The sequence below is a fragment of the Chelmon rostratus genome, chromosome 11 (genome assembly GCF_017976325.1).
Source record: "Chelmon rostratus isolate fCheRos1 chromosome 11, fCheRos1.pri, whole genome shotgun sequence".
Lineage (NCBI taxonomy): Eukaryota > Metazoa > Chordata > Actinopteri > Chaetodontiformes > Chaetodontidae > Chelmon > Chelmon rostratus.
This window is the reverse complement of record NC_055668.1, coordinates 11,147,195-11,163,254: the sequence shown is the minus strand read 5'-3', so window position 1 is coordinate 11,163,254 and position 16,060 is coordinate 11,147,195. Positions and strand designations below refer to the sequence as shown.

The 16,060-nt window shown below is 41.2% G+C and overlaps 1 protein-coding gene across 1 annotated transcript in view; it reads right to left on the bottom strand.

Annotated features, from left to right (window-relative positions):
* The window catches only part of slc35f3b (solute carrier family 35 member F3b), a 45,365-nt gene that overhangs the window by 27,874 nt on the left and 1,431 nt on the right, over positions 1 to 16,060 (bottom strand). The window lies entirely within an intron of this gene.

Sequence of the window (16,060 nt, the reverse complement as noted above, 5' to 3'; positions counted from 1 at the left end):
TGCAAATCTGGGCAATATTACGCTGAATGCATGAACAATCTTATTAAAAGCGTAAAACCAGCAATGTGTTCATCCATCTCTTAGTGCTTGTCCTTTTCCGTAGTTTTTATCAAATGTTACACAAACAGGAGTAAATAATGCATTTGCTGGGGACTACTTTCAGACATGGGTTAATACACATTTGAGTATTAAACCGTGAGTATTCACAGCAGTAGGACAGTGGACATGGGATTTTTTAATGTTTTTAGTGTTTTTGGACAACGATAGAGCTCTATGGCACAGAGAAATAAGGCTTTGGTTACACAGACAATATTTGTTAGTAGTATAAATTCATTGTTGGTTGTGGACTCTTCACCATTTAGGTTGTTTTAAAATATATGTACTAAATATTTCCAACTTTATTCTTCTTTTATAAATATTAACTTCTATAAATGCAAATTCCAACAAAGCAACAAGGACATGATGGAAATATATGCAAGGGGTACAACATACCGTGTTTTTGCCTGAGACATACACAGACATATAAATATCTACATTACTGCATTGCAGGATATTTTACATCTAGGCAGTTCACAAAGGTTAATTAACAACCGGCAACATGAATATCAACAACACGCCACAGAATTTCTTTTTTCCTGAATTTCTGATTTATTTTTATTGATCCCTCCAGCAGGAAATCTTCTTTTCCCCCGTTCTGGTTGGGAGGCGGCACTGAAAACTCACTAATTAAAAGGGCTGCAGCAGGTGTAAGGAGTTATTTGTGCTGTTTAAGGATGCTTCAATACGTTTGGCCACACGGGATCAAACCTCTAACATTCTGTTCGGAGACACTTGCTAACTGTCAGACCAATCATGCAGCTTTCAGGAAGTTCATTAAATCACCTAGACAACAAATGGAAAGAACATTATCTGAGCCTGAGCGGTGACCAGCCCAGAATCCTGCTGTGGATATTGGAATCAGGGGACCTGTTGCCACCTTTCATTAGACCCCCTCCTGCAGAAACAGCCTACCTGTCCCCCTGCCAGCGACAAGGGAGCTTAAACGAGGGATTCAACTCATCTCAGTCTTTGTTACAGATGGTGCCATAGAGACAGAACTGTGCACATCCTGAGCACAAATGAGACCGGTGAATAACAGTAAAACATTACACCTGAGACTCTGCACATGAATTATGCAGAGATTTGGTGATATGAATCAATTTGTTTGAACGTAATTGAGGCTGGCAGACTGACAAAAATTGGGCTTAGGACTCTGCGTTTTGTGGTGAATAATTCAAAGCTAGGGAATAGATTCAAACACCAGGAAAGGGACTAGTGGTTAAATACAGCTGGCAGTTCCAGCAGTAACAATGTGAAAGTATTTCTCACAGAGGGGTGGGTTAACCCAGCCCTGTATTATCACATTATCATTAAGCTTCAGATCGATATTAGTTTTTGTGTTTGAAGTGTTCAGATTGGAAGCCAGGTCGCCATCAACACTGATCAAACTGCTTTCTGATCACTTGCGAACCATCTTTCCACCCACAACAGCAGCAGGTGTTTGGAGGCCCTTCAAAAGACCTGGGGCAGGTGTGTGTGATCCGTCATTAGTACAAAACTCACACTCGTACACTCCCACTGCTCAGTCCAGCCTCAAACAGTGAGAGCAACCAGGCAAATAGTGAGCAGCCCGTGTTGGACAAAAATAGATTATGATGCCTTTGCGTTCCCAGAGCGGTAAATGCACAGCTTTGTGCGCTTGTTATAGGGTTTGTGGAAGAGTTGCTTTCTTTATCGGCTGGTGATGGAATTGACAAAAATGAGGCAATTCATCATAGCAATGAGACTTCTTCTCATTAGAGGGATGTCTCCTCATTGCAAGTGTGGTGTAAGTAACATGGGTGACAAATGTTACCTAAATTAATGCTCCATTCTCCACAGTGATTACCCTGAATTCACGCTGAGGAAAAGGAGAGAGGTGCTCTACATCTGATGGTTGTGTTTCAGACCATTTACACCATTTGGAGAGCCTATAAAATTCACCTTCAAAAGCCATGTGCATAAAGAAACAGCATAATTCACTCAATAACCTCTTATAAACAGCTCTTATAAAAAGCTTTTCCCTAATTAATTATACTAATATACTTATTGTAGTATATTCTCATTGTGACCATATTTATTTTTGGGCAAAAGACAGCAGAAGTACTTCAAAACTGCATATTTTTGGCATCCGCTGGAGATAAGATACAGTAATCAAAGCTTTTAAATGCTTGATACAATTTTCAGTCATAAACAGTTCCGTCAGAGTACTGTGAAGCATGGAGAGACTGTGCATAGTAAGTGCTTGGGCAAATGGAGGCCTGTGCATTGGTTTGATTTGAATAAGCATTGTGATTAAGTGGTTGTTCTGTACATGTAGTGGGCTGAGGGATGTGAACCAGTCAGCTCCCTGAGGGGGAGAGGAGGTTCAAGCCTCCCTGGCTCCTTCTGCACTCCCCCATTGGCTGTCGGCTCTCATCCATGTCCACAGTTCCCTTAATTGCCTGATTTCCTGACCCCACGTTGAATACTTTGTACGCTGGGGGCTGGGGGTTATAATAATGACTTATAGTGACATGCATGGGGAAGAGTCGCTCCCTTGGCTATCACAACTCTCACCGACTGACTGTAGCCCCATCACAGACCTCTTGATTTAATACTTAAATTAAATCCTCATGTTAGGCCGTACAAGAGAGTCTCTCACAGAAAATATGGCAGCAGAACTTTCAGATGAAAGCAATGAAGAGGGATTTTATAACAACAATAAAGAAACGCAGGTGGAAAACAAAACTTTGCATAAAACTAAGGAGTGTTGCACAAGAACAGAGCTATGGATAAAGCCATTATCACAACAATGATTAATATTTTAACTGCTGAAATAATTAGTCTATTTAGTCTATTACACCATTTTTAATGAATCTATTGCAGAAAGAATTTGCAATAAAAAAGATTTTGATAACCCATTACTTGTTGTTTTACATAAGTTGTTTTACAAAAAGAATCATTCCCTTGTTGCAGCTTCTTCGGTGTGAAGATTTGCTTGCTGCTGTATGATAGTAAACTGACTCATGTTAGCTGCAGACTACAGATAGCAATGTTGGGCAGTTGATTTTGTCCAGTACTTTGGTTTATGGCTACATAAGTGCAAAACTGCTTAAGTGCTAATTGGAAAATGTTTGCACACTAACAAGCTAGACCAACACATGAACATGCTAAACATCACCATGGGAGCATTATTATTAAGCATTGCATAGCATAGCACGCCGATGTGAGCATAGCTCAAGTGCTACCTCACAGAGCCGCTAGCATGGCTGTAGACTATTCGACATTTGAAGATGTCACTTCAGGCATTTTTTCTTATACACTCTCACATTTTAAAGACCAAACAATTAATCAGTCAATCAAGAAAATGGCTGTAACTGTAAATAAGAGGCAGTTCTAGCATGTGTTGAGTGAGTAACTGGTGAATCTGACTCTTATTTCTCATATCTCTTCATGTCACAGAGAATTGTTAAGAAATATTCTTTTCATCAGTAATCAAAGTATTTGATGGCTAAGAAATTGCGAAGATGTTGGTATGTCTAATTAAGTGTTTTTGGCTATTTGCTTCAGTCTTTTATTTTCTAAATTGTAAATTGAATATGTTGGAGCCTTGGACTGACTGTTTGGACTGATTTAGACTTTGATCAGACAACAACAGCAGATCGAGATGTGATTATACTGTAAGGTGATAAAACGTTCAATTACTGTCCAGCTCTTCTTTGACGTAGAATCTTTCAAACCATAAAACCCTAAAATGCACTCTGACTTTTTGTGCTGATGTTCCTAAAGGCGAAGCAGGCGACATCTTGCTCAGAAATGTATCCCTGACAGTTGCTGAGCTTTGAAAGAGTGCATGACAGGGGGAACATGAAATATCTTTTAAGTCGTGTCCTGCTCATCATGTTGAACAGTTTGTAAAATGCTTCATAGAGACTTTAAAGCACTTTAGATCTACGACAGCGAGGACTCATGAAAACTCGTCATCTGGGGAGTTCTCTGAGCTCACACTGCGCTATTGTTCACTATTCATGAAATCTCCAAGCAGTGAGGAACCAGAGATGGTCGGATGCGCTTGCTCATGGCTTTTGCATTTCAAAGGAAATCAACTGCTTACACTCACACAGTCATTAGTGATACTCCTGCAAGCACACCAATAATCTATGAGATGGAATGAGAGATAGAGAGACTGGGCTAGACAACAGTGTACAATTGTGATTCTGATGTGAAATCAAGAGTAAACAAGTCACATTTCAATCTGCCTGCGTAACCATATATATTTCAATTTACCACCTCCTTCTTTATGATTTGAACTTGAACACTTATCAGTTGGTCGTAGTCCAAAATTCTGTCTATGCTAATTCAATCTCAGTCCAACCAGCCCATAAAAACAAAAGATAATTTTCCAAATAGATTAAAGTTGGAGCGCACAGAGTCTTCAAAATGAATTATTCCTCTTTGAACAGTTTCAGACAAAAGGGATCAACTGTCAAACATTCACCAATGATCATTTTTCCAATGCAGAGACGTCACGTAGCTGGTCTATCACAGCTGTACACACTGCAGAGGCAGTATGAGGGTCTCTGTAATCTATAAATAGATTAATCCAGTTGATATTTTGTTGTTGTTCCTCTGAGCTTCATCTTCTTTCTCTAACCGATCGGTTCAGACTTTGTGTGGCTCTCACACGTTTATAGTAGGCTGTGCGTAAACCATCAGCATCCTACTGGGAAACTCATCACCTACCTAAAGGTCCAGTGTGTTGGATTTAGGGGATTCATTGGCAGAACATGGCAGAAATGGAAAATAACATTCACCTAATCAATCACCTAAAGATTAGAGCTATGTCCTACAGAGGGAGCGTGTCCTTTTCCACTGAGTTTGCCCTGTTGCACCACCATGTCTCTACAGTAGCCCTGAATGGACAAACCAGACACTGGCTGTGCAGAGGTTCTCCTACATGCTTGGAAAGTGAGGTGTGAGGCGAAGAGCATTCAGTTGGTTGCAATGTGCAACCTAACACTTGATGCCACTAAACCCTACACATTGGATTTTTAATGGAATAGTTCAACATTTTGGGAAATAGCTTATTTGCCAGCAGCCGGTTAGCCTTTCTTAGCATAAAGACTGGGAACGGGAAAATCTCCCTACCGTCACCTCTAAAGTATGAAAGCTTGGTGAGAGAATATATCTGATCCTCCAATGGTAACAGGAAGCACAGCATCCTGGTGGCTTAACTGTACTCTTTCCCCCCTGCTGGTTTGCCCCAGGCAACAACCCACCATCACAACCCCCACCCTTCCTCCACCAGAGACTAAACCAAGACATGAGAAAACAGCACTGCTTCTATATGATTGCAAGGCCCATCTAAGGGCGATCCAATTGTGAAAAATGCTGCTCCCAGCACAGTGTGAACCAACATGCCTAAAGCACCATATTAAACAATGGGCTGAAAATAAGCTCAGGTTTCCAGTACCTTCCAAATTTACATAATTAATGCTTAGTACTTATTTTTTAAGTAAGCAAACACTGGATCACATTATAATGACAGGAGAAGCAACACATGGAAAATTTTGTGAAAAAAGATCATCACAATAGCATCATCAACTTTTTGTTTATTTTCCCTCCATAAATCATATTCATTCAACTAAATTTCAGTGGCTCTATGCCCAATCTCCCTCCATCCCCCATGCCTACCCCCAGAGTTTGAGAACCACTGCCTTAGACAACAGAAACCCTCTCCAAATGAATCTCAAGCATCACATGCTGAGTTTGTTTGATTTTTGCTGCAGTGGTGGCAGAATTGGCTTCAACACACTTCTCTCTTAGATGACTCTGCCTGCTTTTTACCTTGAAACGGAAAGCTACCAAGACAAAGAGTAGGAGTAAACAAGGACAGGGGGGATGAGACTGGAGAATTAGGAGAAGGTGAAGGTGAAGGAGCAGATGGATTGATCAATGAGAGTGTAGTTTTCACTCTGTTGCCAACATTCAGTCACACATACATTATATAAGAAACGCCTGTCAGAGAAATTAAAACAAAGAGTGAACAAATAAGTAGGTGGCCTGAACGGATGTTGTATGACTGTGCAGGGCAGAAAGGGGGATTATAATTATATAGTGCATCACCAAGAAGGATCCTCGGAGAGAATCAGACAAATCAAAACTTTTCATTTTAATCTACTTTTTCCATAACATTTCTGTGGAAATCATGCACACAGGACACCTGAGTCATCAGTTGCAGACCAAAGAGAGCTGCTGAAGGGTCAAATATGAGTGACTGTGGCTTTGCGCATGTTTGCTACCAGCAAAGTCTTGTATCTGGACCGTATGTAATCCTGGCACGTACTGTAATTCCTGCTGGTACAGTAAAGTGATGCTGTGTGGTGCAACACAGCAGTCAATGTTAGTGAGTCAATGCTTAGGTTGTTTGTTATTTCTAAAGTATAATCTACAATCTAAGTATGAGAGCCAAAAATGTGAACAGCTTTGACGCAAATAAGGTAATCAAATCTCTCTTAATCTTATTTTTGACTGAAGGGTGAAAATGGCTTTGCCTTTTCCTTGTTGTCCAGTTGTCATGAACAGGGAAACTAACTACAGAGAACATAAAAATGTATGTTTTTGTACCAGGCTGTATTTCTGGTGTAAAGTTGGGCATTTTGATATGGGGGTCTATGGGAGTTTGCACACTTTTGTCTCAAGTGGCCACTTGAGGAACTGCAGTTTATGACACTTGAGCGTTGGCTTCATTTTTCAGCCCTGGAGGTTGCTGCCTGGGACAAAGTATCAGGTTCAAAACAAACATGTATTAACACTTAAAGGATTCGTCATCAGCTCTTCAGTGAGCCTCTGGACAACATGAGTCACTAATGCTGATGAGAAGAGCGACCCTGGAGAAAGACAGACTGTGCGCCACACATTCACTCACAGTTAACAGCTTACTGTGCTGTGTTCTGAATTGTTGGTGAAGAAGTGATTCATTTTGGTCACTAGTAAGCCATTCTGATTATGTGACAGACTGTACAATGATTTATGTATTGTACAATGAATATTTGATCTCTTCCGTCAAATAAGTACTAAATTAGGCGGCTATTTTTGGCCAATTTGGGGCACAAGATGTTCTTATGACAGGTTTTCACTTTATAAATTTTTCTGATGAACATGTTAGCAAACATTTTCCTATTTATAGACACAGAGCAACATTATCAGTTGGGGCGAGAGCTAGCCTCCTGACACATTTTTGGCTCATGTCTACCCTCCTCTTAGCTCTGGTTTGGTCTCCACCAACTCCCGAGTGAAGTATCTGTCTCTTTAACAGCACTAGCGTGGTGCTAACTGTGGCTGTCTGCCGTTTGGGGCTGGGCAGGTAGAGTTTTTTCATTGAAAATGAGGCTGATGAGGGCAATGAGAATGAAGTTGTTCGCTGTAAAAAACAAAAACAAAAGTGAAAGAAGCCAAAAGGCTCTGCAGAGCCGAGGGTGACGGCTGTCTTTGGATTCATCAATACAAGCACCCCATTGACACACAAGTAGTCATGTGATCCATTATCAATCAAGTATAGTTATGAAGTGGTTATAAATAAAATATAAGTGTACTCTGACAGCACACTGGCCATTAAAAACAACACTGATACACTCCACAACATGTGTGTCCATCTACTGCCCAGTGTTTACTTGCTGCTGCTGTACGTCTCTAATTAAAACGTTTCTTAATCAGCAGCGTGACTAACGCCTGCAGGTTATACTGAATTCTATAGCATCTCAGGGGTGCGCACCAATCCTGCATGTTGCTCTGGGAAAACAGATTATGAAAGGCAATATCAGCACAGGAGCTTTGTATGCAAAACCGGTAGGAAAGGTTAAGGAAGCTTATATCTTTCTGAGAATTTAACATAATTGACAATTTCAAATGGAGATGGGTAAGAAACAGCAGAGGCACAGGGATATGATGGCTATGCCCAATGTTTTAGAACTAGGTCAGTGGATACAACACTTTTCTTCCAAACCAATGCTAAATCTACAGGATTGAGCTATAGATAGAGCCGACTTTTGTTTCTTTTTTTACTCTTCCACACTTTCACTCTTGACAAGTGTCAAGAATGCAGTCTCATCTCTTTTTTTGCACCATTTCCTTCTGTTCTATTAATGATGTCTGCACTCGCTGTTCTGCCACCATGAGCAGAACAAGTGGACACAACAATTATGTTTAAAGTCTCACACTCGAGCAAGATTAAATTAGTTAACAGCAGCTATCGAAGGCTTGTGCGACAAGCTGCCATCAATACTCATCCCCTCCCAGATGCCCATCTAAGCCTCCTACAGTAATAACTTGTACAAGCCCATTTACACGTTGCTCTCACTGCTGCTGAGCACTGCTGCTCTTCTGTGGCAATACACAGACAATGATGTGCTGCGTATGGCCACAGCAGACCCTGGATTAATTACGCAGAGGTGGGAGTCATCACTTCACAACTTCTAATTAACTGCAGATAAAAGGAGTGAGGAGGAGAAAGGGATGACGGCAGGGCAGGTTTTGGCATTAAACTGGCAGGATTTCCATTACAAGGGCTAGTGAGCACTGCAGCTATAATTCATTAACGCTGTTGTGTTCAGGATTTATTCTGAGAACCACGAGAAGTAACGATACCAAACGGGGGCGAGCAGTCATCACAGTCATTACATAAGGCATACAGATGCTGCACAAGTCCATGCATGCAAAATATTTATGCTTTCACTCAATTAAAGTGTCTCCGTTAAAGAAATGCCAAAGAGCATTTAGAGTCTTCTAAGAAATATCAAGCTCTGAAATTAGACTCAATCGTTTCCACAGTGCTGTTGCAAGCCCACTGAACTCCTCTGCTCCTCTGCCTCTGCCCCCCCTTCCGTGGTCATCTTCATCGCTTTGGATGGAGCAAAGACGAGCAGCTGACAGTGACAAGGTTGGAGGTTTTCCTCTTCAAAGTGGTATAGCAGATTTGCAGCTCCTCCAGTCAGCTGGGCACAAGCGGGACTTCAGGAGCAGGTGTGTGATGATCTATGCATCCTTCTTAATTATAGATGTGATGTTACGCAACAGAAGCTGTTTCTACTGTACTGGAGATGCAAAAAAAAGCCTAAAATACACTTGTTCAGGGAAGCCTTGCTTGCACCACTTGGACAGAACATGAAACTTGAATTGTTCGGCTCAAAGAGTGTTTTTTTAAACTGATTTCAGGACCGGTTGGAGTCAGAAAGTCCTATTGATTGGGGTGCCACTGCAGTGGTGACTTTTCTGACATGGCAGCACAAACCTTATACAGGTGTAACAATGCTCCCAAAAACATCAGTGAACATGTTGAGTCAAATTCCTGCTGGTCCTTGAGTGAATCTATATATACTTTAAGCCCTAAAGACAGCATCAGAAATGTCTCTTGCACTGAATTGTGTACTTGCTCCTATCATTGCTGACTCTCCGGTCCCTTTGGTCGACTGAGAGCGAGAGCTGAAGCAGGATAATTTGCTGTTCAGTACTCGTACTCCTGCAGAGACGACGCCTCAGCTCCTCTGGTGATGGGTAAGACGCCACAGTTATTGATACATAAATACTCACAAGTGGAAAAGGACTGTATGTCTGAATAATCCTGTTCAGACAACATGTTGGATGTTGGCAGGAGCACCATATGGATTTGGTATCTACCCAGAAACTCATAAATATGTGTCCCACTGTCACATAACCCACTTACATAAAATATTAAATAGATCATGACGATCCAGTCCTCTGGGCATAAGATTTTTTTAGGATGTTGTATATTATGCGTATCACTAAAACATGGAGCAGTGTTTTAAAAATGTATGCATAAAGAAAGAAGAACATTATAGAGATGAAACTCTGCAGGGCTATGGACTGTTTACCTCAATGCTGTACTGTTATTGTCTCCATTTGCTCCAGCTCTTTGTGGATGACTTTGCATGTGAGCATTTGCAAATCTAAGCGAAACGGTGACTCTGTTTGCACACGTATGAGATCTTGCCCCTTGACTGAACATGGGCCGTGATAAGACCAGTGTGCGCCTGGTCTGTGCATGTATAAGGGCTACAGATGTGGAGAAAGTAGATCGAGGTAGGAGAGAACGCACCTCAAACAGAGAACAAACGGATAAAGAAAATTAATAAATGAATTTATGTCTGCGTGGCTGTGGCAAGTAAACAACTGAAATGCCAGCACTGTTGTCTTTTGCACCACCTGTGTGCCCGTCCTTCACAGTGCAACGCCTTGTGGCTGCCCTGCATTTTGGTCTATTGATATTTTTGTTGATGAAAAAACTGCCACTTTTCTCTTATCAATAGTTGATCACTGGTGTAAGTTACACAAAAACAGGTGGGTCAAAATTCTTAAGATAAGATAAGATCGACTTTATGGAGAAGAGATAACATGATGTCTTGAGTCACAAAAAAGTTTGAGGTTGCTTGCTTATTTACAAAAACAGTGAAGAAGCAAAAACTTGGGTGTCCACAGCAACAACAAATATATATATATATATCATAAATACAACTCATTCTAGGCATCACCGCTTCCCAATTAAATACCTTCAATAAACCCCTAAACTTTCACACATTGTCCTCAATAAGGTAACATCACCTATTATCCAATTAAACATGGTATCTTCCAGCATCAGCACACCTGTGTGTGACCGCTGTAGTCTCTATCGAATATGGCACTGTGCATTGGCCCTGTTCTGAACCCTGGCACTGTGGAGAGAGCATCGGATCTGCGAACACCTCGACAAAACACTTCCTTGTAAGATGAGTATGAATAAACTGATCTGAGTTCATTAAACGGTGACGTAGTGTCTTTTTTTCCCCATGCTGATTGTCAGAATGACCGATTGCAAGCATATTACTGACTGTCTTCATCGCAGTGTAAAACTGAGATTCTAGGAAATCACTCTTGTTCTTTGACTTTGAGGAGTTGGTAGCCTGCATGCAACTTGGATTTAGAACCGAGTGGGTTTCTGCATAACTACTCCCCCCTTCCTGCTCAGCTCCAGCTGAGTTGAAAGCAGCCGTTCCCGTCGTCAGTCAGCCGGCCCACACCTCGCCCGTCCCTTCCAGCTGTCCTGTTGCTGACAGCAGTGAATGTGTGCATGCACACTATACAGCAGGTTGCTCTCTACAACCGGCTCCACTGTTGCATCTCGCCACGTTCAAACCCTGAGCTCAAAATAGAGCCCAGCCTCATTTCATGCCTTGTGAAGCTCTTAATTTGCACCAGAGGGGACGTTACATTTGTGATAGAATAGTGTGAGTAAATTAGGAAAGGAACAAAGTCTGTTTGTCTGACAAATGCTTCAGTTCTCGGTGGAACTTGACAGGCCTGAAGGGACAATTCTGCAGGCAGAGGAAAAGCCTAATCTTAAAACTTTCTAGCCTGAACTAACTTAACTCTGGGCCTGCTATAAGCATACTGTCTACCTCGCTTTTGGATCCACAGAGGAAGTCTAAACACTAAATGTGTTTTTTCATGTCGCTACTGTGTGAGGAAAAAACCTCTTCTGAATATATTCTGTTAAATGAACGCAAAAGAAACAAAAGCAATCAAAAACAGACCTGTGAGATAACAAAAGAAGAGAAAATGAAACTACTAAACTAAACTAAACTCAACGAGATCAAAGATGATATTAAGTGGTATTGCTTCAGCCAAAAGGCGTTTTTTTCTGTCTTGTGTCCTGTGGACAGCAGGGGAAATGATGACACCCTCAATTTAAAAAGAGGTTTTTACTTCCATTTTTCCTGCATGTGAAAATAATTCCCCTGCATACTGAAGACTTAACCTGCAGCAGCAATATCAAATTCAATTTCTGTCCGAGCGTAATTCTAATGAGTCCACGAAAAGGACGTTCATTCATGTTTTATTAGTCCTGGCGTGTGTAGGTCTGATAAGATAACGTTTTGTTCAAATTCAGCAGAAGCAATCCCCCATGGTGGATGGACATGAATGAGATGTCAGAATTTTTGCAGCACTGGTACTACCATCTGCATCAAAGATAACTGGTGGATGTGTGAGTGTGTTTGCTTTAATCAGCTGCTTCTTTGATTGAATCCAGAAAGTACGAATCATTAGCCATAAGTTTTACATGTCCCATGCAGAAAGAAAAAAAACACACAGAAGAATGCTAAATCTTAAAGACAAAAGCAGTGAGAAGTTGTTGTTTTTTACAGTATATAGATACTGCAGCTCAATATATTCTCTCCAGTAACCTTTCACCAGTCACCAGTGACCTTTTCTTTGATAGAGACATCAATCCACCCGTCTACGGCCATTTTCAAAGTGCAGTAACAGTGTTTTTCTCTCAGGTAGGGCTTGTGTGATGATTTGTTGATCTGCACTGAGAGGAGAATTGATTGCTGGAATTTTGGCTGCATCTGTGTGTTTATCAATCTGTGGCAGCAGATAAAGATAAAGCCACACAAGTGTGGGATAAAAATCAAATAGGAGATATTACAGGTATGTAGCATGCGGCCAGCTGAGCGCATACATCCTGGGAGAAAAGGGACAGACCTGCCATGTAATTCACTTATATCTACTCCATCAAAAGCAAACTTTTTTCCTAAGTCTGCTTTGAGCCTGCATGTGCACCACTCGAGGGAACGTGGCTGACATGCAGGTTTGATAAATGAGCCATGTTTTCATGTTCTATTTGGCTGTGGTACACATGCGGACAGTTATGCTCAGGGGGATATCACAGCATCCTGCATGCTTGTGATCCCAGCAGGCTCACATTCAGGATGCTTAGATGATCCATTAATTCGCACAGAAAAGCTGAGTCACACAGCCACCTTTCATCCTCAGCCCGAGTCGTTGCTTACTACCAGCTCCGCTGTGCCTCTCACTCTGCTCACTCCTGTGTGAAAAAACACATGTGCCGGTTTGGAGAGGTTGGTGGTAAATGAAACAAACAGGCATCTCTTTGCACTCCACTGACAAGTATTCAGCCTCCCACCTCTCCCGAAATTGGCTGCCTTCAGCGTCAGCCCTCCACTCTCCAGCCACTAGCCGCTGCTTTCTAGTTGCCAGTGAGGAGTCAGGTCGTGTACTGGAGGGAGCCGTGGGCTGATTCTGTTCAACGCATGGCATGCAACTGTGTGCAATGTGTGACAAGTAGGACTTCTGTCCCCACGAAGCACAGCTGCAACTACTGTAGACGGTCCAGAAGGAACTGAGAACTGTGTGGAAGTGGAAATGACCTATTTTTCTTGATTATTTTACACTAGCTTTGGTTTGTTACAAACAAAATGCAACATCAGCTAATTGAGAAGCGACATTTCCCCTGATTGCCATGCAGAAAACTGTCTGATGCAACAGTGCAGCTCATCACAAAATATGAAATTATTCATTCACAATGTGACTGCAGTCCACAAAGTACAATTATATGGGACAGACAATGATATGGAGTGGCATGCAAAAGTCTGGTCAAAATGTGTTAAGTAAAATGTGAGTTAAGAAAGTAGAAGATGGCCTGATCTCCAAAAGTTCTAAAGTTAAAGATGAAACATCCTCTTCCACATTTTAAGATCAGAGCACTATTTTTGTTTTGTAAAAGAAATTTGAGCTTTCAGATTCACTTTTACTCTCTGACCATAGTTTGATAGAGCTATGGCTTGTTCACAGTCATCAATAGGAAAGGCCATGTGACGCACATGTCAAAGCTCAAAGCAGCTGAAGAGGAAAACAGGATGGCTTCTACAACAGGATAGTGATCTCAAACTTCAAAATCCACGATGGACTACTTCAAGAGGCACAAGCTGAAGGCTAAACATCATTGAAAATCTGTAGATAGACCTCAAAGGGGCAGTGCATACAAGATAGCCCAAGAATCTCACTGAACTAGAGGCCTTAAAGCCTCTAGCTGGCTACAAAAAGCCTTTACAAGCTGTGATACTTGCCAAAAGGGGCCAAAGTACTGAGCATGCAGGGTGTCCAAACCTTTGCTTTTGGCCATTTTCTCTTTTTCTAACAGACATTTTGAGCAGGGGTTGCCCAAACGTTTGCAGCTTATAACTCAAATAGTGGCTGTTACGTTCAGGCGGACATTTCTTTTCTCAGCATGGACACGGTGTTTTGGAATTGTACTCACCATTTATCTCGTTTAACATGAAGTGTCTGAGTGCTTTTGGGAAAATGGACCCTTGTGTCCTAACTCTCATTTAGCTCCATATAAACACAAACACTCTCGAGAGGAAGACCAACAGCTGTGACAATTAAGTGATTACATGGAAAATTAACTGTTATGTAGAAGATGATGAGCTGCTTGAATCAGTTTGAAACTGCTTGAATTTCTTCAGGAATTGTGTGAATATCCTTGAACATAAAAAAGATGATTTCAGACTGGGGTATAGGTAAATGGTGCAAATGCTTATTACACTCTGAAGTATTGTGATTTTTTCTTAGAATTTAAATAAATATGCATATCTTCAATATATATGTGTGTGTGTGTGTGTGTGTGTGTGTGTGTATATATTTCAATCATGATAAATGGTCCAACTGTAGTGGAATATTCCTCTGTACTTCACTTTGCCGTCCCTTGTCACAGCAGCAGCAGTAGCACGAAAAGAAGCAAAGACAAATTCAGATCTGAACAGCAGCTGTTCTGTGAAGTCTGAAGTGTTCACATATTATGTATAGGCTTATGAATTTTGAAGCAGCCTTGCAGCAGTTTAATATTGCAGTCCCTCCTATGAAATTTACAAAATTTTCCACCAGCTACCAGCTAAAGGCCAGCAAACTCCCACTGACTGTATCCACACCAGAGCAGCAAAAACAAACAAATGAACAAAGGATTGACAGTTATGATTGATGACTGTTTGACAGTTAGGCTGCGGTTTGTCCTGACACCACCACGGCGGAGACAGAGCTCTGAGATGAAGCCGCAGACCAAGTGAGGCAGGACTGTCATCCATCATCCAGCCAGGATCACTTGCAGCTACACAGCTCAGACATTTAATGCTGTGCAAATGTGCAAATGTGCAGCAGCATTAAAGTGACGGAGAGAAAGAAAGTGACGTGGAGAAAGAAATTCAAAAGAGGGAAATAAAAGCTGCGTTGACAACTTTTTTCTTCAAAGAGCCGACTGCTCCAAGCACTGTCTGACTCTGAGCTCAACAAGCTCCCGTGAAGCAAACATTAGCTCCACTGTCTGCTGCAACCAACAGCAACACTGACGCTTCTGCAGCTAATTGTCAGAGTGAAGCAAGGCGCTAATTTAGATTCAGTGAAAATCAAAATGAGTGACACCATGTGTGTATCAATGTTTACCTACTCTGCTTCTCTTCTTGTTCTGTCTGTGGAGCAGCAGCTCTTGTGCCTTTGCTTGAACACTAAATTCAGGTAAATGTAAGGGATGAGGATGGGAGGATGGGTAGAAAGAAGTGTTGTGAGTGCTGGGATTCAAGCGGGGGCACATCATGTAGCCTTAAATCCAGGGGCCCAAAATGTCTAAATGTGCCTGTGGTTGGTAAAAGTGCTACAGAGTGATCTCCATGATCCTGTGAACTCCCACAGTAACAACGAGAAACCTGCAAATGCTTGCACATAAGCGAGAGAGACAAGAGTAAGTGCATTTACTCGAATCCTGTACTTAAGTACAGCTTTGAGGTACTTTTACTTATTATTTACTTAGTATTTCCATTTCATGCTGCTTTATACGTCTACTCCTAATTACTATATTATACTTCTAATTCACTTTTTACTCCACTACATTTATTTGATACATTTAGTTACAGGTTACATTGATCTTTTGGAGAAATTCACTACCCAGGAGTATATATAGTAAAACAAAATTCACACTGCCTTTACCAGCTGAACATTAATGTAATGTACATATTAAAGCATCAATAATTATAATTAAACAATATAATATTTTTCACTATAAAATGGGCCATCTTTTAGCTTTTATACTTTATATTGTAGTATATTTTGATGCTGTTACAGAGTATTTCTGCACTGTGGTATTACTACTTTTACT